This window comes from Lolium perenne, chromosome 1 (assembly GCF_019359855.2).
Source record: "Lolium perenne isolate Kyuss_39 chromosome 1, Kyuss_2.0, whole genome shotgun sequence".
NCBI classification, from domain to species: domain Eukaryota; kingdom Viridiplantae; phylum Streptophyta; class Magnoliopsida; order Poales; family Poaceae; genus Lolium; species Lolium perenne.
In genome coordinates this window covers 241,076,628-241,099,625 of record NC_067244.2, presented here as the reverse complement: position 1 = coordinate 241,099,625, position 22,998 = coordinate 241,076,628, and the positions used below count along the sequence as shown (strand labels likewise).

The 22,998-nt window shown below is 47.6% G+C and overlaps 1 long non-coding RNA gene across 7 annotated transcripts; it reads left to right on the top strand.

Moving 5' to 3' along the window:
* The first annotated feature begins 2,772 nt into the window (after window positions 1-2,772).
* LOC127327397 (uncharacterized) lies at window positions 2,773-8,101 on the top strand. Of its 7 annotated transcripts, none has more exons than XR_011750715.1 (9): window positions 2,773-3,588; window positions 3,670-3,788; window positions 3,922-3,954; window positions 4,054-4,168; window positions 4,408-4,483; window positions 4,676-4,732; window positions 5,634-5,851; window positions 7,360-7,532; window positions 7,613-8,101. It is a non-coding gene; the product is annotated as an uncharacterized lncRNA (long non-coding RNA). The 7 variants fall into 7 exon arrangements; XR_011750713.1 differs by having other exon boundaries at window positions 3,888-3,954; XR_011750714.1 differs by having other exon boundaries at window positions 3,670-3,954; window positions 7,413-7,532.
* Window positions 8,102-22,998: the final 14,897 nt, after the last annotated feature.

Below are 22,998 nucleotides of genomic sequence, written 5' to 3'. Positions count from 1 at the left end.
ATCATATGAATCTCAATCATGTAAGGCAGCTCATGAGATTATTGTATTGAAGTACACATGAGAGAGATGAACCACATAGCTACCGGTACAGCCCTTAGCCTCGATGGAGAACTACTCCCTCCTCATGGGAGACAGCAGCGGTGATGAAGATGGCGGTGGTGTCGATGGAGAAGCCTTCCGGGGGCACTTCCCCGTCCCGGCGGCGTGCCGGAACAGAGACTCCTATCCCCCAGATCTTGGCTTCGCGATGGCGGCGGCTCTGGATGGTTTCTCGTACCGTGGCTTTTCCGTATCGAGGTTTTAGGTCGAGAACCTTTATATAGGCGAAGAGGCGGCGTCAGAAGGTCAACGAGGCGACGACACCATAGGGGGGCGCGGGCCACCCCTAGGCCGCGCCAGCCTATGCTCTGGTGGGCCTGTGGCCCCCCTCTGGCGACTCTCGGGTGTTCTGGATGCTTCCGGGGATTCTAAGATCTTCGGCGTTGATTTCGTCCGATTCCGAGAATATTTCCTTACTAGGATTTCTGAAACCAAAAACAGCAGAAAACAGGAACTGGCACTTCGGCATCTTGTTAATAGGTTAGTTCCAGAAAATGCACGAATATGACATAAAGTGTGCATAAAACATGTAGATATCATCAATAATGTGGCATGGAACATAAGAAATTATCGATACGTCGGAGACGTATCAGCATCCCCAAGCTTAGTTCCTGCTCGTCCCGAGCAGGTAAACGATAAACAAAGATAATTTCTGGAGTGACATGCCATCATAACCTTGATCATACTATTTGTAAGCATATGTAGTGAATGCAGCGATCAAAACTGATGAGGTCTAAGACCCCGTGTGTGGCCCGATCTCGCGGATTGACTTCGAAACCAAGGGGGGGAGATGGGAGAACGCGAGGAACACGAAGAACACGACGAACACGAGGAACTTCGAGACTCACGCACGCACACCAACCCGATACACCCGATGCTTACCTCCGTGGCTCGATGGACCACGCCAATAGAATCTCCGAGGAAGAGGCACGTGGCAGAATTCCCGGAGAGAGATTGGGGTTGGAGAGGAAGAGCTTGGTGAGGGAGAGAGAGTAACTAGTACTAGAATCTCACTCAACAAGATCAAAGTCAACAACCAAGGTGCCTTGATTACAGAGGGATGATACCCAAGGGAGACTAAGCTCAAAGGTAGGTTTGAGTTCAAAACAAGTCTAAAGAGTAAAGGAGGGGTTCCAGCTACTTATATAGGCACACATGGCCAGCAAGGGCGAACAGGTACGGGAATGGATAAGTTAAGGCAGTTTGGTGAGGCATTCCCGTCAGATCTGGTTTGGGTCCGGTCTGACCGGGCCTGTGACCGGGCTGTCCGGTCATGGGTCCGGTCGACCGGGCGCAAACCGGGAAACTGCGAAGTTTCCGGTCCTGGGTCCGGTCGTCGTCCGGTACGATGGAGCTGGCCCGGTTTGCGCCCGGTTGACCGGGCCTATGACCGGGGCGTCCGATTGTGGGTCCGGTCTGACCGGGTCCTGGACCGGCCAGCGTCCGTCTCTTCCTTGGAGCGCTTCGGGCGACGTCGGCTTCGGCTTCATGATCATCTCCATGTCCAGCTGCTTCTCTCCCACCCTTGACCTTGGCTTGTCCTCCTCTCCGGGGTCTTGGTGCGCCTTGTACCTAATGACACATAGCACGTTGGCATGAGGTAGCAATCCATCCAAAGGGGTACCAAGATCAAGGGTGGTGAGGAGCGAGTTCACCTCATCATGTAGAGCTTTGACTCGGGCTCGTGTCATCGGTCCACTTGGGGGACTTGTTGGTCTTGGTGTAGCGACGTCGGTGACCGGGGCTACATCATCTCCCCCCCCCCTTGGGAAAGAGTCGTCCTCGACTCTTGCACCTCTTCATCTCCATGATAGGGCGACAAGTCCGAAACGTTGAACGTGTTGCTCACCAAGTACTTTGATGTCGGTATGTCGATGACGTAAGCGTTGTTGTTGATGCGTTTGAGGACCTTGAAGGGGCCATCTCCTCTTGGCTTGAGCTTGGAGTTGCGCTCATGAGGGAACCTTTCCTTCCGGAGGTGGATCCAAACGAGGTCTCCTTCTTGAAATATCCTTTCCTTCTTCTTGGCGTTGATGCGGTTTGCTTGACGAAGCACATGTTCTTGTATGGTCGCTCTTGTTTCTTCATGTAGTTTCTTGACGGCGGCGGTGCGCTTGTCGAAGTCCATTTTGATGCGCTCATGTAGGGGTAGCGGAAGTATGTCGAGTGCCGTGTAAGGTTCGAAGCCATAGACGACCATGAAGGGGCTCCTTGATGTAGTCTTGTGCTTGGCGCGGTTGTAGGCGAACTCCGCGTGGGGAAGGCACTCCTCCCATGACTTCAAGTTCTTCTTCACGAGGATGCGTAGGAGGGTGGAGAGGCTTCGATTGACCACTTCCGTTTGGCCGTCCGTTTGCGGGTGCGAGGATGATGAGAATAGGAGCTTCACTCCAAACTTTGCCATGAGCGACTTCCAAAGATAACTCATGAACTTGATGTCTCGATCCGACACAATGCTTTGCGGTACTCCATGTAGGCGAACAATTTCCCTGAAAAACAATGAAGCAATGTGTGAAGCATCGTCGCTCTTATGGCAAGGTATGAAATGAGCCATCTTAGAGAATCTATCCACTACCACGAATATAGAATCATGACCATGCTTAGTGCGAGGCAAGCCTAGAACGAAATCCATGTTAATATCGGTCCATGGTGCATAAGGAATAGGCAATTACTTCTATAAATGTTCCTAGACTACCCGGCTCCAGGAGGCTTCAAAAGGGGCAAATCCATCGTGTGCGTTGAAACTGGCAGCGACAGTAATTTTCGACGCCCGCTTTGGACGTCAGCCGTTGGATGGTGTCAATGTTTTTGTTACCTGCCGTTTCTGTAGATAGGTCGCTGACAACTAGGATCAGGCGCGTGCGGGGCCGGGCGAACATAGGCAGCGACGAGTGACCCTGCTCGTTTCACCCAAACCACTCCCCCAATCAGTGGCGTCCTCTCGTCCCCAATCCGCCGCCCTCCTCTCCTCACCCAATCTCCACCTCATGTCCCCTCTCCTCTCCTCTAGATCCCGACCCGAACCCAACCCAGGCCAGGAGCGCGGTGGCGGCGGCGACTACCCCGACCCAAAGCGCGGCAGCGGCGGCCACGTGCGGCCGCTTGTCGTCAGCGGCGGCGACTAGGGTTGCTGGCCTCAAAACCCTAGCCGCTGCCTTTGCCTCGTCGTCCCTGTTCTCCTCGAGGAGGAGCTGGTCTGGAGGCGCTCAAGGAGCTCGAGCTCCGCCGTGCGTCCCCGGCTCCATGGAGACCAGCAGAAGCGGCGCTCGACTGCAGCTCTGCCCCGACCCCGATCCAGGGCAGCCCGGGAAGCCCCACGGCCTCCTCTACTGGAGTAGGCCGACGCCCATGAGCAGCGTGGGTTAGGGACCTCGACGTTGGCCTCTACATCGAGCAGGCGACCTCAACATCTAGCAGCGAGCACCGGTTCCGATCAGTCAGGACTAGATGTGATGCATCTGCCGTCTCTGTTGCGCAGCCGGGTGCCAAGTAGGTGTCCTGCAACTTCAGTACGTATTCCTTCTATTGCGTGATCTTTTTCAACCTTCGTTTTTTTTTTCTGGCTTGCAGATGGCTCCACGGGGCAGCATTTTGTGAGGTGACGTTGATGCTTGCCCTTCTCTTGGAGAATACTTGATAATTTCCTAATCCCCTAAACATGCCTTGGCATTGGATGGATCAAGGAGCAGGTTACAGTTTATGTTTTTGGTCAAAGTTTCCTCTATTTTTCTGCTCTTAGCCTCTATTACAGTCTGTTCTATCTTGCTACACATTGGATCCTGCTGCAGTTGTATTTACTATTTACTATTATATAAAAATCAGCCATGTGCAAGCAACGGAGCTTAATTTGTACAGGTAGGTAGATGTAATCCTTCATCTTGTGTATCCAAAATGAGCAGATTTCTGTTGGAGATTATTACTTGTTAATTGGTTATTTTTGCTTGCACCGTGCAGTTGGCCATATCGACTACTGAGAAGGCTCAGTTGGTGTTGGATGTGATGTCTTGGTGGGATATGTTTTTCTATTGGATGCCTACAGTAACTACAGGATGCAAGAAGAACTTTGCAGGCAGGTTTATCCAATTATGACCCTCTATTTCCCATACTTGATAGAAGTGAGAAAATGTCTATAGTCCGAGCTTGATATTTGATACTAATCGCCATATTCTATATGACGTATCACTACAGGAATGGAGCTAGACGCCGACGGCCAAACTGTACGCCGACGGCTTTTTATCGGGGCCGTCGGCGTACGGCCTCGCCGGGGCCTCGTCGGCGTAGAGCTCCATTCCTGTAGTGTATGTGCAGTCCGGGGACTCTATCACGAGTTGCTCAATGTAACCTTCGCAATGGGCGGTGGCTGCAGCACGGTGAAACAATTCTGGTGAGAATTGATTTTGCTGGATGCATATCAAATAATTAGAAAATACTTTTTGTTGCTTTAGCAGCACCAATTTGTTTTTCCTTCATCCTCCTATTTTAAAATTTGCTGTCAAGAGCGGAATGTCCATATATCCCAAGCTTGATATCTGATACTAATCATCTTATATTTCTATATGACGTGCTTGCGGTACAGGTCCACTCTCTCGAGTGGCTCGACGTGTCCTTCGCAATCAGTGGAAGCTGCTGCATGGTAAAACAACTCTGGTGCTAATTACTTTTGCTGGTTTCATATCAGATAAATGATAAAATATTGTTTGTTGCTTTAGCAGCACTAATTTGTTTTTTCTTCATCCCCTGTTTTAAAATATATTGTCAAGGGCAGAATGTCCATTGCAACACGACCGTTCAATCATCCTTGATAATTAAAAACACGGTAGTATGGCTGAGAAGTGTGGATGGTCAATGGTCGTGCCCGAGTAGCAGGGTTTGCATTATCCTATATATTATGGGAGATGGGCTGCTGATAATAAGATATGTAGGAAAAGAGACTGCCCTAGAATTTAGATAGTGTATAGGACTCTGAGTGCCTTGTTGTCTCAATAACATTTTTATTATGTTGGTGCGTGATTTTGAATCATGTTCATTCTGTAATATGGTGTGACTTTTGAGCTCCATATTTTCTAAAATTCCATGTAAGCCTGGTAGAAGATCTTGCGTTTTCTTATTTGGTATACATGATATGCTGTGTACTCCTTTCGGTACAAAAATCAACAAATGGATTTGAGAATTAAATGTAACAATGGATTCACACATTCCCCATCTGTCACATAATAATCCAACATTTCATTATAGAAAATAATGTGGTTAACTTTAACATTGATCTGGGCTCACCTTCACCTCTTCCTATGCCTTTGTGTAACAAAACCTATTTATTTGGCGATTTGGATCATTTAGTGAGATGTCAGAATAAGTTTGGTTCTATTCAACTTCCCATTTAGTGAGATGTGAGAATGCCTTTGTGTAACAAAACCTATAATATATGTAGTCATATTATTGTGAATATTACTGCATGAATTGTTCTTTTGATCGAACTATTTCCAGTCACACTATGTACTGGATCAGTTACTAATTTGTCTCTATTGTATGCTTAGCCAAAAAGAAGACAAGGTCAAGTGGAACTGACTCTGGCGAGGAGTATATGTGAAAGATAGACTTGACTTTACATTAGGCCATTGATCAAATAACATCTTCGTTTGGGAGGGGAGCAATAATGTGGCTTGGCTGCTCTGAAAGTCACAGAGAAGTACCTGTTGTGTCTACTGGGTCTTTCTCTCTGGATCTTGCACTAGGGATCAGTAGGCTTCCAAAGGTATGCATTCCCAGCTTCCCCTATGTTTATGGAAGTTCTTTGAGCGGAAGCTCTTTTCTGTTCACTGTAATTATTCATTACATAGTGTCATTAGCAATCTGTAATCTATTTGGTAACAGAAAGGGTCTTTTCACATTTAGCTTTAGTCAGCAGTCCAATTTTTTGTAATTGCTTATGATGCTTCTGTAGTGATGTATTTTGTTTTGTAAAGGTAGCATGCCATTACTCTTTGGAGGGACGTGTTTTAGATGTGTATGGTCCAGAGGCTTCAGGGAAGACAACTCTTGCTTCAGTGGACAACTCTTGCATTCTTTTCACAAAACAATCTAATATTGAATGTTGCCTTTTAGAAATCTGGAATTTAGTTGGTTACAGATTTATATACTATTAGTAAACCTTGCTGGCGAGTTAGATATAGGCTCATTTAGGTTTTTTTTTGTCCTTGTACTTGCTTGACAGAAGTAAAATTTTCTGATATGGTCGACTGAAGTTGCCTACTGATGTTTTTGGTCCAAGAAGAAGGGGTAGATGCAAATGCATTACCTTGACCACAAAGCAACATTGCAAAATGCTAAATGCTAATACGATAATTATTATTTTTTCCTTTACTGATACAATATAGGATCCTTAAAGCAAGTGCATCATTTTTACTTAAACACATTCCACAAATTTACTGCTCGAAGAGCCCATCTTAAAGGTCTTGTACATGAACACTCCAGGTTAGTAGATAATGATATTTCAATTTCCGAAACTTTGTTTGCGCAATAGTTTTTAATGTGATATGTCTAAGGAGGAACAAAATTTTAAATGATCTGGTCTCGATTATATAACCATTTAGACGCTTCACTCTATGATTTTAACCCTACAAGTTTGAGTGCTATTTACCTCTCTGCAGAACTCTTTCAAAAAATTTAACCCCACAAGTTTCAGTAATACTCACCTCACTGCAGAACTATTTTTTCTTGTAAGAACTTCTGAATTTTTTCTCGGTAATCTACCTTCTATTTTTCTTGATACACCTAGGTGTTACTTGAATTCTTCAGATTTTATAGAGGTCGTTATAGAGGGTACGATATCATATGGTTTCAAAATTGTTCCACATTTAGTTATTTTCGCAACCCAGAGAAGGTTTTCAATATAAATGAATAATTAAGTAGATCCCTGGCTATGCTTTGGTGGACTCCAGAGGCAAACATGCCAGGGTCAGTACATATCACTCTGTTTTATTTCACATGCCCATTGTCCTTTTCTTTTCGCCTGTTTTATTCTTCCCAAATTTTCCACAAGGTTATTTATTATATTTAGAAAATATGGTATTACATATGCATTGTTGATTGCATCTTTTCTCTTTCGATCTATATCTCAGATGTTCTGAGACTTAGATACTAGGAAAACCTCTTGGATAATTAGGTCTTGAAACTGAATCTAAAAGAAGGTTAATGTCACCTACCTATTAACCAGTTCACATATAGCATATAGTAGTCATTGATGACCCTGTTATTTTTTAGGAAGTTAGATGTGTTAGCTATCACCACCAGTACAATTGACATGGTGGCTGCAGAATCAAGGGCCATAAGGGAGCCTCGTGTTGTTCAGAAGACAACCAAGGTTGGCATCTTTTTAATTCTTATCGTTGGTGCAAGTAAGGTCAGAAGGATGCTAAAGGAAATCCAAATCCAAGGTCAGTTCAATGACTTCACGTGTCACTCAGTCTTATTGTTTTGAGGAGCTACTACAAATATACCCACCTTGTCTGTTCAGTAGGCAAGCATGTGGAAAGGGCGTCATATGATGTGAACTCTGTTATCATGACAAAGAGGGAAGGGCACAACCATGAAGTTCGAGCAGCCAAAAATAGCGGGCATGTGAGCGATGGTTCTGGGAGTGCTCTCAGAGGCCAACTGGAGTCATTCAACTTCCTCTTCAGGAATGGCAGACTACGATCTGCCTTCCCACCTGCAAATGCAGCATGGCCAGCTAACCGATTGATGATTTGGTATATTACGAGTTAGGCCCAGTTTATCACTTTCTTCCAGTTTATGGCCTCTTTGTGATGCCTTTTTCCTTTGCCTGCTATAATTTATGTGTTAATACTCTACTGGTTCATTATACTCCAATCTAGAGGTTTTCCAATACTGCGATGGAGTTCATTTTCAGAATCTTGTTATGTTAAGGAAAAACAATGTAGTTTACACAGTTCAGAAATTCTCAATTTGCATAAAATATATTATGTGTTACTTGCGAAACTAATTTGGGGTACTCGCATCAGAAAATGAATACCCAGCCATTATGTGGGGTTAACGATTGTATGTCTTCAAATAAAAGTACGGCTATTATGTGTTCTTATTGTGCTACTCACTTCAAGAAAGTGGATACTCGACTAATATGTGACCAAAACAACTCTAGACAAACTAATGGATCTTTCGGTGACCGTTTGAGCTTTCGTTGTCCATATTTCTTTTATTGAGTTACACATCATTGAGACTAAAGCATGTGTTTAAGTCACATGGAGTTGACACAATTTATAGTTATTGTTATATCAGTATAGAAACTCTTTTTTTCTTTGAGGAATCAGTATACAAACTCTTGGCCGACAAGTGTGCTTCCATTAACGGTAATTTATGACAGTCCCAGGTTTTGGTCACTTGAGTAATACAAAGTTACGAAAAATGATCAGACACAACTTAGTATTATTAAATCTATGCTTCATATGAAAACCAAGTCTGATGTGATTCTGGTACTATCTTAGGCACAAGATACATCATTAAGTTACCTTACCTTAATCTTTAAAGTGTATATTTTGTTTTCTAAGTGTATTGATGGCTTTCAGCAGATTGCATTATCGTTATTTCTGAAATACATTTCTTTAAGATTTCCTATTATTTCACTGGATGTATTGTGTTATCATTCTGAATTGACAACATATTAGTTTAGGATTCTAAAATGTTTAATCGGTTTTGTCCTCTAAGTGTTGGGTAAAACATTTTTTTTTGTCTTTCTACTCATAATAAGTAAAAAACATTTTTCTTGGATTTAGTGATGTTCTTTTATGCTTCTTTTATGATGCTAGCTCTTTTGGTAAGAACCATAATTTGGTGGGGGAGCTTATACAAAAGCATAAAAACTAAAAAAAATAGTACGAAATACCAAAATAATTTAATTTCAGGCTAATTCTTAATAAGCCAAAACTTATGATTTTAAATTCTGACTTGATTCTGCCATTTGCGCGATAGCGCAACAGGTCATCTAGTGGGGTGTAAAGACCGTAAGGGTTGGAGGTAGACTTAGCTTGTAAGCAAGTGGTGCACCGGCGGCAAAGGCGTTCCACATCTCGCTTCATCTTTGGCCAATAGTAGTGGGTTGAGAGCATGGCATATGTCTTGTCACGTCCAAAGTGACCCATAAGAACACCTCCATGTGACTCTTGCAAAAGCAATTTTCGAAGCGAAGACTTGGGAATGCAAATCTTGTTAGCTTTAAACAAGTAGCCATCATGCAAATAGAAATCATCCACTCCTCGTTCAACGGAGCACTTCTCAAATATGGGAGCAAAGAAAGAATCGGAAGGATAGAGTTCTTTGATCTCTTCAATTCCCAAAACATGGACATCCAAACGAGTTAGCAAAAGGGTGTTTTTGCGGGAAAGAGCATCCGCCACAACATTGTCCTTGCCCTTCTTGTATTTGATCACATATGGGAAGGACTCAATGAACTCGACCCATTTTGCATGTCGTTTGTTCAAGTTGTGTTGGCTTTTCAAATATTTCAAGGACTCATGGTCGGAATGAATGATAAACTCTTTTGGCCAAAGATAGTGTTGCCAAACTTCAAGAACACGAACCAAAGCGTAGAGCTCCTTGTCATATATAGGATAGTTGAGGCGTGCGCCATCTAACTTCTCACTATAGTATGCCACGGGTTTGCCCTCTTGCATAAGAACACCACCAATACCAAGCCCACTTGCATCACACTCAATCTCAAAAGTTTTTGCAAAATTTGGAAGAACAAGAAGGGGAGCTTCGGTAAGGCGTTTCTTCAACTCATCAAAAGCATTTTGTTGGGCCTTGCCCCAAACAAACGGAACATTCTTCTTGGTAAGCTCATTCAAAGGGCAAGCAATGGTGCTAAAATCTTTCACAAAGCGGCGGTAAAACCCGGCAAGTCCATGGAAGCTTCGGACTTGACCAACATTTGTAGGAGTAGGCCAATTGTGGATGGCCTCTACCTTGGAAGAATCAACTTCAATTCCATTAGCGGAAACCACAAAGCCAAGGAAAACCAATTTGTTTTGAGCAAAGGTGCACTTGGGGAGGTTAGCATAAAGCTTTTCATGACGCAAGATGCACAAGACCTCTCTCACATGTTGCACATGGTCCTCGAGACTTTTGCTATAGATGAGAATATCATCGAAATAGACAACCACACTCTTGCCAATGAGAGGACGCAAGATGTGATTCATGAGGCGCATGAAAGTAGATGGAGCATTGGAAAGACCGAAAGGCATAACGAGCCATTCATAGAGACCGAGTTTGGTCTTGAATGCCGTTTTCCATTCATCACCAATGGCCATGCGGATTTGATGGTAACCACTACGCAAATCAACTTTAGAGAAAATCGTGGCACCACTAAGTTCATCAAGCATGTCATCTAAACGCGGAATGGGATGGCGGTAACGGACGGTAATGGCATTGATGGGGCGACAATCCATACACATCCGTTGCGTCTCATCCGGTTTAGGCACAAGAATCACGGGAACCGCACAAGGGCTAAGGCTTTCGCGGACGTACCCTTTGGCGAGGAGATCTTGTATTTGGCGTTGTATCTCCTTTGTTTCTTCGGGGTTGGTGCGGTAGGCGGCACGGTTTGGAAGCGAAGCGCCGGGTATGAGGTCGATGCGGTGTTCTATGCCTCGGAGTGGTGGTAATCCATGAGGGAGCTCGTCGGGGAAGACGTCTTGAAATTCCTGCAAAAGAGACAACAAAGACGGAGGAATGTTGGTTAAGTCGTTAGTCGCCGACGAGGGTCCCTTGCATATGAGCACATAGTGCAATATGGTGGATGGGTTCTCTTGGAGCTCTCTCCACTCACTCTTGGTGGCTAGAAGGACACTCTTGGACTCACTCATATATGGCTTGTGGCGCTCACTCTCTTTGTGGTGGGTCGCTCCCTCTCCTCTCATCTCACTATGGTGGGTGCGGAGTTGTGCCCTCGCTAAAGCCTTCGCATTATCCGCGATGATTTGGCTAGGAGTCATCGGGCGCAACTCGAACTTCTTGTCGTTGACCTTGAAGGTGTATGTGTTGGAGAGTCCATCATGTATAGCCTTCTTGTCATATTGCCAAGGGCGGCCAAGCAACATGTGGCACACCGTCATGGGTACCACGTCACACTCGATAGTGTCCTCATAAGGTCCAATCTTGAAAGTGACGGTGACGGTATGTTGTATCTTGACGTTGCCCTTGTCACTCAACCATTGGATATGGTAGGGGTGAGGATGCTTGCGTAGAGTGAGGTTGAGCTTCTCACACAACTCGGTGCTTGCAAGGTTATGGCAACTTCCACCATCTATGATGACCTTGATCGACTTGCCACCAATTCCGGCACGGGTTTGGAAGATGTTACACCGTTGTTCTTCCATAGCATGAGGTTGTGTGGTTAGCACCCTTGTGACCACAAGTGAGGGACTTGGGTCATGCTCACATAAGAGAGGATCTTCTCCACTTTCTTGCTCATAAGCTTCTTCACTTTCCACGGCGGCTTGCACAAGGGCTTCATATTCATCTTCATCAAGCGTCTCGATGTCACCATTCTCCATAGTGATCATAACCTTGGTGTTCTTGCACTCAAATGATTTGTGACCTTGGGTGCCACACTTGAAACAAGTGACACTAGAGGGTCCCGTGGATGCCTTAGAGGAGGCGGTGGAGGAGACCGTTTGCTTCATGCGACTTTGGATAGTCGGTTTCTTGGATGGTGTAGAGGATGCGTCGGCCTTGGCACTTGTAGCATGAGGAGTTGATGTAGTAGGAGGAGTTGATGTAGCGAGCTTGGAGGAGAAATAGGTCTTGGCCTTGGAGTACTTGATGTCCTCAATCACTTGGCGCTCGGCCTTCGATGCTTGGTGGACCAACTCAACCATGTTGGAGTATGGTTGGAACTTGACGATCCTCTTGATGGGGTAAGTGAGGCCATTGAAGAAGCGAGCAATGGTTTGTTCCTCGGACTCTTGGATGTTGGCTCGCATCATAGTGAGCTCCATCTCCTTGTAGAACTCCTCAACGGTCTTGGTGCCTTGCTTCAACTTTTGGAGCTTGTTGAAGAGGTTGGTCATGTAGTGCGTTGGGACAAAGCGAGCGTGCATCTCCTTCTTCATCTCCTCCCAAGTGTCAATTGGAGGTTCACCCTTCTCTTCTCGAAGAGTGAGGACTTGCTCCCACCAAGTGTTGGCGTAATCCTCAAACTCAAGAGACGCCATAGCCACCTTCTTGGCACCGGAGTAGTTGTGGATGCGGAATATCTTGTCAACCTTGAGTGCCCATGAGAGGTAGGCCTCGGCATCTTCTTCTCCCTTGAACTTTGGCATGGTGAACTTGAGCCTTCCGAACATGTTCTCTTCATCCTCCAAGGTTCTTCTACGAGGAGGTGCACCTTCATCTCTTGCGGCTAGAGGAGGAATAGGAGGTCTTCTACGGCCAACCATAGCATTGGGTTGGCGTTGGAGGTGCACACTTGCTTCACTTGGTTCACGGTGAGGATGTGGTTGAAGATCTTGTCGTGGTTGTTGACGATGCTCAAGGTTGGGTCACTCATCTTGATCATGGTGTGGCTCTCCTCGACCACGTTGGTCATGGCGAGGGTGGCGGCGGAGATCTCGCCTAGGTTGATCTTGAGGACCTTGGTCTTGGGGTTGGCTGTCACGCCCATGGTGGGCATGGCGATCCGCTTGGTGACGATCTTGTTGTAGGACTTGGTCTTGTGGAGGTCGCTCATGTGGACGAGCATGGCGATGTATTTCTCCACGCCTAGAGTTGGAGCGAGAGTCTTCATGACGAGTTTGTGGGCGATGAGGTCGATGATGGTCTTCATGCCTTGAAGAGGAGCTTGAGGACGAAAGGCCACCATGAGAATAGTAATCTTGTGGCGAGCTTGATGAAGAGGAAGTGGAGTGGTGTCGACGATGACGACCCAAGTTGGTGATGGCGCGCTCGAGGCTATCCATGCGCCGCTCCATGTTGGCATCATTGGCCGCCATTTGGCCATTCAAGTTGTCCGTAGCTTCACGAAGAAGAGCCAAGTCTTGGTTCACGGCGGAGAAGTTGTGAGCCACCTCATCGTATTGCTCATCGATGCGCGTCTCGAAGAGGGTGAGTTGCTCCTTGAACTCTTGTCGTTGCGTCCATAGGTTGTGTTGAGTAGCCAACCTCTCGGTGTTGCGGAGGATCTCTTCATCCCTTGTGGTATCTCCGTTCCTATCCATGATGGAAAGACAAGAACTATGTTGTGTATGTTAGTGGAAGGAGACTACCTCGCACTCTTACCAAGGTAAGATAGTATTGAGGCAATCCACCAAGCCGAAAGCAAGATCAAGTGTATCGGGAACACACGCAAAACCACACGCAAAAGCTAGCAAATATGGTGTTAGGCGAGTGTTGTGGAAAGCCAAAAGACAAATCCAAGATCGAGTATGTTGTTAAAAGTGGGTAAGGTCCAAAAATCCAAATGTCAATGTGAAGATCACTATAAACACGGAAAACGTGGTGGAACACACACACGAGATAAGCGGGGTTAGTGCGACCAAAAGTGAGCGGAAAAGTGTATGTATAAGTGCTCGGTGTCACACTAACACAAGGAGAGCCAAAGCTTCGGTTGCAAAGGAAGAGACAACAAGATTCACACGCGGCCTCTCTTCTCGTATCTCTCTTTTGCTTAAAAGCTTTTTCTCTTTTGTATATGGTGGCACTTGCACTCGTTTGTATCTTTGGTGGCACGTGGACACTTTTGTATGTATGGGCGTATGGATGTATGGATGTATGGTGCTACTCGCACTCTTTTTGTGTTTTTTGGGGCTTTTTCACGCACTATGTTAGCGTTAGCCTCGCTTTTGCTATCTTGCCACACGAGTGTTTGCTTGGATGCCTTACTCAACGCGACACACACACCTCACAATGCGGGGCCACGTGCAATGTCTCGCAACAGTAGACAAGCAATGCTCGATGGGATAGATCACAAAAGGAAGAGGGGTTACAAGGTGAAAGCTGCAAGTTATACCTGCGATGATGGTGGTGGTGGTGATCGCCAGAAAACGAGGTCGAAGGGGGCGCGAAGATGCGCCCGGTCTGGGGCCCGGTTGGACCGGATCCTGGACCGGCCTGTCCGGTTGCCGCCCGGTCGACCGGGTTCTGGGCTGGCTCGTCCGGTCTGGGGCCCGGTTGACCGGGTTCGAAACCGGGTTTCACGATTTGGAGTTTTCTCTCTCCTGTTCTTCCCCAAACCAAATCCAAATCGACCAAAACGAAGAGAAACGATGGAATTGGAGGCTCAAAGTTGGGGAAATAGTAGATCAAGCACAACAACACCAGATCCACGGACCAAAACCACTCAAAACGCAACCAAATCATAGATCGGTCAAGAGGCAATTTGGGGCTATTTTTGGGGATTTTTTGGAAAATTTTCTAGGAACGAAATCGGGTGGGTGGAAGGTCAAATCCGCGGTAACCAAGAGCTGCTGATACCATATGATGAGGTCTAAGACCCCGTGTGTGGCCCGATCTCGCGGATTGACTTCGAAACCAAGGGGGAGTGTCGTTGCCTAATCGACGGTACCCCGGAGGAGGGATCCTCACGAGGGGGAGAAGAAGTAGGGGCCATAGGGCGGAGTGCACACGGGACGGTGGTACGCGATTTACCCAGCTTCGGAACACCTGCACGATGACAGGGCCTACTGCTGCTTGTCTGGAATTATCTGGGCGCTTTCGCGATATTACAATGAGTTGAGGTTCTGCCTCTAGGGCTCCCGGGATCCGGCTTATAAAGGCGCACGGATCTAGGGTTTACATGGAGAGTCCTACCCGGATACAGGTTACCTAACTACGGTACAATGTCTTGCCGTGTACGCCAAGGATCCGCCCTTCCATCTATGTCATACCGGATCCGGGTCCCTTAATGGGCCTCCGTGGATCCGGGTTCCTCCTCAATGTCGGTTGGATCCGGCTCCCTGCTCCTGGGCCGGACATCTTCCGTCAGGATCAACAACAACTGGGCCGCCCGATGGGCCACATGCCTCACCACCATCTGTGGGCCACCCGGGCTTGCCGGATCCAGGCACTGTCGATGGTACACCCATGAAGTATACCCACAACAGTAGCCCCAGAGTTCTCCGAGTTTCACCTACTGTTTCCGCCTTGCTAGTCCATCATGACCTCCGGCAAATGTTGGTAACACGGAGAAACTTGAAGAATTCCAACTTCACATTTTCTTCTTTTTCCAACTTATAGCCGGAAAATGTTCCCATCCTGCGGGACTTCATCCATCGACGTTCCAAAGAACATTTCCGGGTTACTCCCCGCTCACGAATGAGAGCCAACTTATCCTCACGCAATTACCCGGAATCTTAAAAGACTCAAACGGTTCCGCCAATTCTGGCGCCATTTTCGCGCGGTTTGTGCGGTAACTTATCTCTAGCCATTTTACCGCTTAGGGTTTTAGGACACGTTTCACGCATCCAACGGCGCGACGCTTGCGTTCCGACCACAGGATGCGGAGCACGAATCTCGTCCCGCCGGTCTATAAATATCCGCCGTCGACGCCCTAACCCTCATTCACCCCCCTTCTCACCTCTCTGCCAAGCGCCGCCGCGAGCTCCCTCTCCGCCGTGCCGGAATCTCACCGGAACATCACCGGAGTTACTTCGCCATCGCGTCGTGTTCATCCTGTTCTTAACATCAGCGAGCCACCGCGCGGAAACCTCGTCGCCGGCGACTCCGACCACCGCAAACTCCATTACGGTGAGTTCTCGAGCTTCGCTTTTGCGCCGTAGTCGGTAGGGATGAATTTGGGGAAGATGACATTGGATCCGACTAAAGAACATTTCCGCCATCGATATTTTTTTCAGATGTCTTCAACGACTCCGCCTCCAGCCTCTGAACCGATCATGGCCACCCCGATCTCCTCCGCCCCTCCACCTTTCGTTCCAGTTAAGCTGGGTCCTTCGAAGGATTCCGGCAAGGAAACTGAAGGGACTTCCGCTAACCCGGAGAAGGCCTCCGGGGAGGATCAGGCGGAGCACAAGGCGGAAGAGGCCGCCGCCAAAAAATCAAAGGCTCTCCAACGGGACGCTGAAGCCAAGGGAAAATGGTGGCCTTGCGCCACCACCAAGACGGAGCTGACGAACCTCGAGACGGAGGGCTTCCTGCAACCCGGAAGCTGGAGGTCGGTTCCTAATGAACTAGCCCCAGCTCCGGAGGACAATGAGATGGTGCTGACGAAGGCACTGGTGGAGCGGGGTTTTTCGTTTCCGCCTTCGGACTTCTTCCTGGAGATCCTGAAGGTCTACGGGCTCCAACCCCACAACATCTCTCCAAACAGCGTGCTTGCGATCAGCAATCACGTCACCCTGTGCGAGGGCCATCTCCGGGTAACTCCCGAGCTTCCTCTGTTTCAATACTACTTCACCGTCAAGAAGGAGAGAATCCGGAACTCCGCCGAGCTCGCAACATGCGAATCCATCACCTTCATGATCCGCCCGGGCCGCGTCTACCCCCACACTGACCGCCACGAATCCGCGCGGTACTGGTCCGGAGGCTTCTTCTATTTGAAGGACGTTTCCGACCCGGCGAGCACAAGGAGGCTGCCGCCGTTCAAGAACTGGCCCGCCACCGAGCTTCCGACATGGACGCACTGCCCCCACCTCTCCGAGTCGCCCCAGCTCACTCGCGCCGTCAGGCGGATCTGCAAGCTCACGGAGGAGGGGCTGTCAGGGAAGGACTTGACCCTTTCCTGGTTCACCAAGCGGATCCAGCCGCTCCAGCACAGGGACCGGCTGATGTTCCAGGCATCAGGGCGCGACGACCCAATGCGCGCCACGAAAGACAACTTATCCGCCGACGCCATCGACAAGAGGATCCGGCTCCTCATCAAGGTTCCGCGTGAACTTCATGTTCACGTGTGCAACAAAGACATTTACATGAAAGGTGCCGGAACCGCGGTACGTCGTCTTGACTATTTAATCCATCGCTTTTCTTCGTATTCGAACTTTTTTGTCTAAGTGTTTAACACATGCATTAGCTTGAGGCGCTCGAAGAAAGTGAACTCGGAACTCTTCTCCGGGTTCCTTCCACTGGCAACACGGATCCGGAGGCTGCTTCGGAGGCGGAAGTCCACGAGGCCCCACGCCCTCCTAAGAGGAAGAGGCCTGCTCCGTCCAGCCCCGCCGCTAAGCGCGCCCGCGAAGTGCCTAGCACTGCGGCAACTCAGAAAGCGGAGGCGGAAAAGAAACGCCTCAAGCTGATTAACACCAGCAACAAGGGGCAGCCCGCCATCCAGAACTTCTTCAAGCCCTTCGGGTAAGTGTCTGTTTCCGAGATCCAAGTTCTAGTTTCACGAGTAATTCCTTAGTTGTTTATGCTTTTTTCTTTTTACTGAAGCTCCGGAAGCCAGCCCCCCAAGGCTCCAAAGGTCTTGAAGAAGAAGGTCAAGCCGTCTCCGGCTTCAGTTCCTGTTACTCCAGAGGTGGAGATCCCACCCAAGGCTTCATCTGCTTCGAAGCCGGATCCCAAGGACATCATCGACCTTGAAGATCTTCCGGAAGATCCCACAGACCACGGCGATTCCGCCAAGGGTGCCTCCTCATCTGCCCCTCCTCAAGATCAACCAAGCGCCACTTTCGCGGAGCCCACCGAGGAAGAATATGAGGAGAAGGTAAAGCTCGTTCAAGCCTCCAACGCGATCCAGGTGGATCCTCGACCGACCCAGTCTCTTCAAAAGCTTTCCCTCGCCGAGCGCCATACGGAAGTTTCCGCCATGCTGAACAAGGTCTGGGGGAAATCGGATGAAGAGATGCAAGAGCTCACCGTCCTGGAAAATGATCTGAAAGAGTTTTTCGCCAAGCACAAAGAAGTGCGGCAGGTAATACTAGCCCCCAAGCATTGGGTCAGACATTTCCAAGTAACATGTGTTAGCCGATGCTTTCTCAAAAATGTACCTTAGGCGGAGATTTAAAAAATTTATTCCTTCAAGAATTTGAATTCCTCGCCAGCCCCCCAAATTTTAAATATCCGGCTAACTCCTGTCTGCTTCTCAGACGACGCAGAATTTACACGAGGATCTCCGCGTTCATGTGCTGGAGCAGATCACGGAGATCGAAGGGCTGCGTCAGAGCGCGGAGAACAGCAAGAATGCTATCCAGCTTCTTGAGACCCGCCTCCGTGGTACGTCTTCCAAGCTTTGCGTTCGTATATTGATATATGTTCATGATGTTTGATATGTGCAACTTTCCGCCTTCAGAAGAAACTGCCAAGCACTCCTCGTTTGATGAGCTTTCCGCCAAGGTCAAGGTGCTTGAGGCGGAGAACGAGTCCCTCAAAACCTTTATCCAAGAATCCTCTAATAAGGAGACTGAGGCGAGGAAGGAGCTCTCCGAGAAGCATGCCCGCGACCTGGCGGAGCTGAACGAAAAACTGGAGAAAAGCCAGGGCCGCGTGCTTTCCGTGATAGCCAAGAACAGAGTTCTAGAAGCGGAGGCGGAGGCCATCGACAAACTTATCTTCCGTAAGCGTTTTTCCGTGTCATTGCTCCGACTACCTCATATGCTCTCTCTCTAACGAAACTGGACCTTCTTCCACAGCGAGCCTTGGCTTCGAGTGGTCAAAAGAGTCGAACCTGAAGAGGACGGAGGCATACGATGAAGCGCGGATTTCCATTGACGTGTTATTTGAAGCCTGTCGCGGAATCGCCAAGACTCTGTCTCTGAATGACAAGGTATCAACTTGTCAATGCCTATGGATTGTAGGCTAGGGTTTAGTTAGAAGTAGAGGGCAAGTAGATCTCGAAGGTTTCAGCCGAAAAGTACTCGACGATTATGAAAACTAGGGTTTGTAACAATGATTCGACTGCCTCTTCGTCCCTCGACTCCCCCTTTATATAGGAGGCGGAGCCGAGGGTTTCGTTTTGTACAAGTTACAGAGTCCGGGATGGTTTCTAACTCATCCCGCCAGATTTATAAATAACACTTCTTATTACAACTCTAACTTTCCTTAATATATCTTGGGTTCCCGCATCTTCTTATTCTTCGGGTATTGGGCCTTCAATAAACCCCGGGTACTATCTTCGGCAGGCCCATTTGGGATGCCTATGTCAGTAGCCCCCGAGATTTTGCTTGAATCGTAGAGTCAGGGAAAATCTCTACTGTTTATTTTTATTCGAGAGCTTTAACTTTTTTTATATTTCTTCACATAAAATTCTATATTGTACAGGGATACTGGTAGTTGGGGCTAGTTCATCTGACGGATCAGGTACTAGTTAACTGCTCTAGTGGCAATCCGCAAAAACCTACTTCAAGACCACGTCCCTGGACATGATCTCGGGATACTGGTGTAAACTTCAACAGGTGCCGCTTAAGGTCTTACCATTCTGTCGAGTCCCAGTCAAATTTATCGAGTACCTAACGCGTCCGTTAGGATTTTTCTTCGTATCTGTTGATACGGATAAAAGTAGCAGAGCGCAGTCTTCGGCGATGCCACGCCCAACAGAACGGATCTGGGGTCTTACCTTCGCAAATTTGCGGCATTCAGAAATTGATCGCAACTTTGGCGTTCTGAGAATATATTGTCGAGTGCTTTTCCGGCTATTGGAATGGCACATTTTATCGAGTCAAATATGACTTATATTGCTCTCCCGATGGGAGTATATGTAGAGTTAATTATAACTCGAAATATACTCTCTTGCTTTTCTATCTTTTCTTTTTTAATTTCATCGAGCACGCGAACAGCGTTCCCGATGGGAGTAGCCCCCGAGGCTACAGCCAAGAACTTGTGCTTGGTTGTAGGCTCAACATTTTAGTCCACCTTGTCGCTATATTATCATTATTTTCCAATATGATCTTCTTTTCATCTCTCGGGTGCGCGAACAGCGCTCCCGATGGGAGTAGCCCCCGAGGCTACAGCCAAGAACTTGTGCTTGGTTGTAGGCTCCCGCAATTTCTATACCGCCATACTCGAAATTTTACTTTTTATCGAAGTAGCCCCCGAGCATTTGGGCAAAAACTTGTATTTGATCAAAGGCTCCCGAAGTATTTAATAACTTCTCCTGTCGCCAATCTTCTTTTATTTTTCTTGTCGGCATGCTTCCCTTAATCAAATTTACTTCATCTCTGTTAATAGTCGTGATTTTTCTGCCTTGTGGGTCCATTGCTTCCACCACGTTGACACGTCGTGCAAGTGGGGGACACACGTCCTCCGCTTTTCCTGGCGCACGTACGGTAACGCCTATCTCAGTAAAAATACCTTTTTACCCTTTTATCTAGAAGATCTTTTTTCACCACACGATTTCTTCATCCAACGGTGCATTGCTTCGCCCGATTCTTATATAAACCTTTCTTCAACCTCCGTTCACTCCTTCGCTTGCGCCGCACATCTATTCCTCTTTGCAAAAACTTCCCCTGCGCCCAACTCTCTTTGATCTTCCGCACGCACGATCATTGCTTTTCCAGTGCCGTTAATGCCACCGCGCACGCGACTCACTCGCCACAGCACTCCAGAATCCAAGATGGCCGCTGAAGACCTTGAGTGGGAGAGATCTAAAATCTCCAACCAAGACGTCAACACGCTGAAGAGGCTTGGCCTGATGAAGAAAGATGACGCCATCCGCTTTCCCAGCGAAGAAAGCTACCCCAACCCTCCAATGGAGTACCGGGTTAGTTTCGTTGATCACCTCATCCGCGGCCTTTCTGCCCCAATTCACGATTTCCTCCGCGGCCTTCTTTTTGTTTATGGGATTCAGCTACACCAGTTGACCCCAATTCCATCCTCCATATTTCCATTTTTATCACGCTGTGCGAATGCTTCCTTGGAATCCCTCCTAACTGGGCTCTATGGAAACGCATTTTCTGCCTCCGCCGCAATGGCTCCCACAACGCCACTTATAACATAGGCGGCGTTGTTATCTGTGTCTGAACTGACGTTGATTACTTCGACGTCAAATTTCCTGATTCTGTCCAAGGGTGGCGCAAAAGGTGGCTCTACATACACGAAGAAAGTGCCAACTCTGTGGAACACAACATAGTCCCTTTCGACTGAAGTGCCAAAATTCAGCGCCGCCGCTCCTGGGATGCTGAAGCTTCCGAAGAAGAGAAAAAGGCGACAGAAGCACTTATGTCTCGTATTCATCAGCTTCAAAATACTCGAGGCAAAGAACTGTCTGGTGTTCAAATCACTGCCTACTTCCTTAGGATTAGAGTGCAGCCTCTTCAGGCTCGCAAAAATCCCCTTTGGACGTATTCTGGTGAAAACAACGCCAATAGAATCTCCAGTGATCTTTCTGCAAAGGACTTGGAGAAGTTGATTCGAAGAGTTTCCCGCTTGGCCAAGAAGGATCCTATTCCCTCCTCTTGTCGCGTGGAACCATACAGCTCCGCCAATCCTCTCCCCGAGGTATTTTGTCTTCTCGAGTTTCTGTCTTGTTCCGAACTTTCCCTGCATCTCATTGTATTGATATCTCTCTAATTTTTCTTTTGTCGCTATTTTCTTGCAGAACCATCCTACTATGGCTTCCCTTCCTCCTCTTCCTGAGGATGGAGAAGTCGAAGAACAGGCTATCGTTGCCGAAGACACCCAAGGTTCTTCTATTCCAGAAAGTGAAGTCGCAGGTTCTCACAAATCTGCGGCTTCCTATGAAAAAGAAGTTGAATCTGAAGCCAGCGAGTCGACGCAATCCCTTCCTCCTGCTGTTTCCCCAAGGAACAAAAGGAAAAGGAATGATGCCGAGGATTCTGGCACTTCTAAGGCTGAAAAAGTTGTTCCTTCTCATCCGAAGGCAGCTTATGATCCTTATATTGAATCCCTCGTCAGCTCGTAAGTCACCTTTATTTCTCCCTTTTTCTGTACTCGAGGTGTTTATCTTGTCTTGCTTTTTATGCTGCCGATTTTTGATCAACAGTGATGACGAGGAAGAAGTACCAACTGTTGACGTGGCTCCTCGGACAAGCACGTCACATACTGTACTTGCCTCAGACACGCTAGTTGAAGGAGAAGAATCCTCGCCTCCTCAACAAAACGTCGTCACCACAACTCCGCCAGCAAGCCCCCTTGCTCCTTCACCAAAAAGGACAAGGATTGAAACAATTGTTGAACCTGCCCCTCAATTGGGCAGCTCGTCGACTCTGCTCTTAGATGATGTAAGTTTGTCGATATCTTTATTTCCTCTATTTTGCTTTTTCACGCCTTCACTCTCTTTTTCATGCCGATGTTTCTCTTTGCTGTGTTCTTCTTTAACAGCCTATGATCAAAGAGCTTCTCCGCATCGGATCCCAATTTATTGGGTACCGTGAGTATGCTAGCAGAGCCGAAGGTAATCAACTTTTATACTTGCCGTTTTTTCTTGACTTTTTGCTCCTGTTGCTTGTCGCGATTTTTGATCTTTCTTCTTTTTTTTTTTATATCTCGACAGAGAAACTTGCAGAAGCCAACAAACGTGCCGACGCACTTGCTCAAAAACTTGAGCAGAGTGAGGCGGCTCGCAAGAAAGCCGAACTTGTTGCTAGCGAAGCCAAAGCCGAGGCTGATGAAGCCAAAGCAAAAGCTGCTAGTGTCGAGGAACTGCAGAAAAGACTTGAGGATACTGCATCTGCCTTAAACGAGCACAAAGCTGCACAAGCTTCTCGTGAACAGGGGATCCTCAAGCGCCTGAAATCACAAAGTCGACGCACTCACAGTAATATTATTGATCCCTTCTATTTTTATGAGAACCGCTGTTTCTTGTTGTTGACCAACGTTTTGTTTCCTTGGCAGACCAAACAAACCAAGATTTTGATCTGGAGAATCCTGTCGATGACCCTCTCCTTGACGCACTTTCCTATCTGGAGCTTCATGGGTCCGAAATTCGTGAAGGCGTGGCAAATGCTAATGCAGGTTTGTCGGCGCTGTTCCCCTACTTCT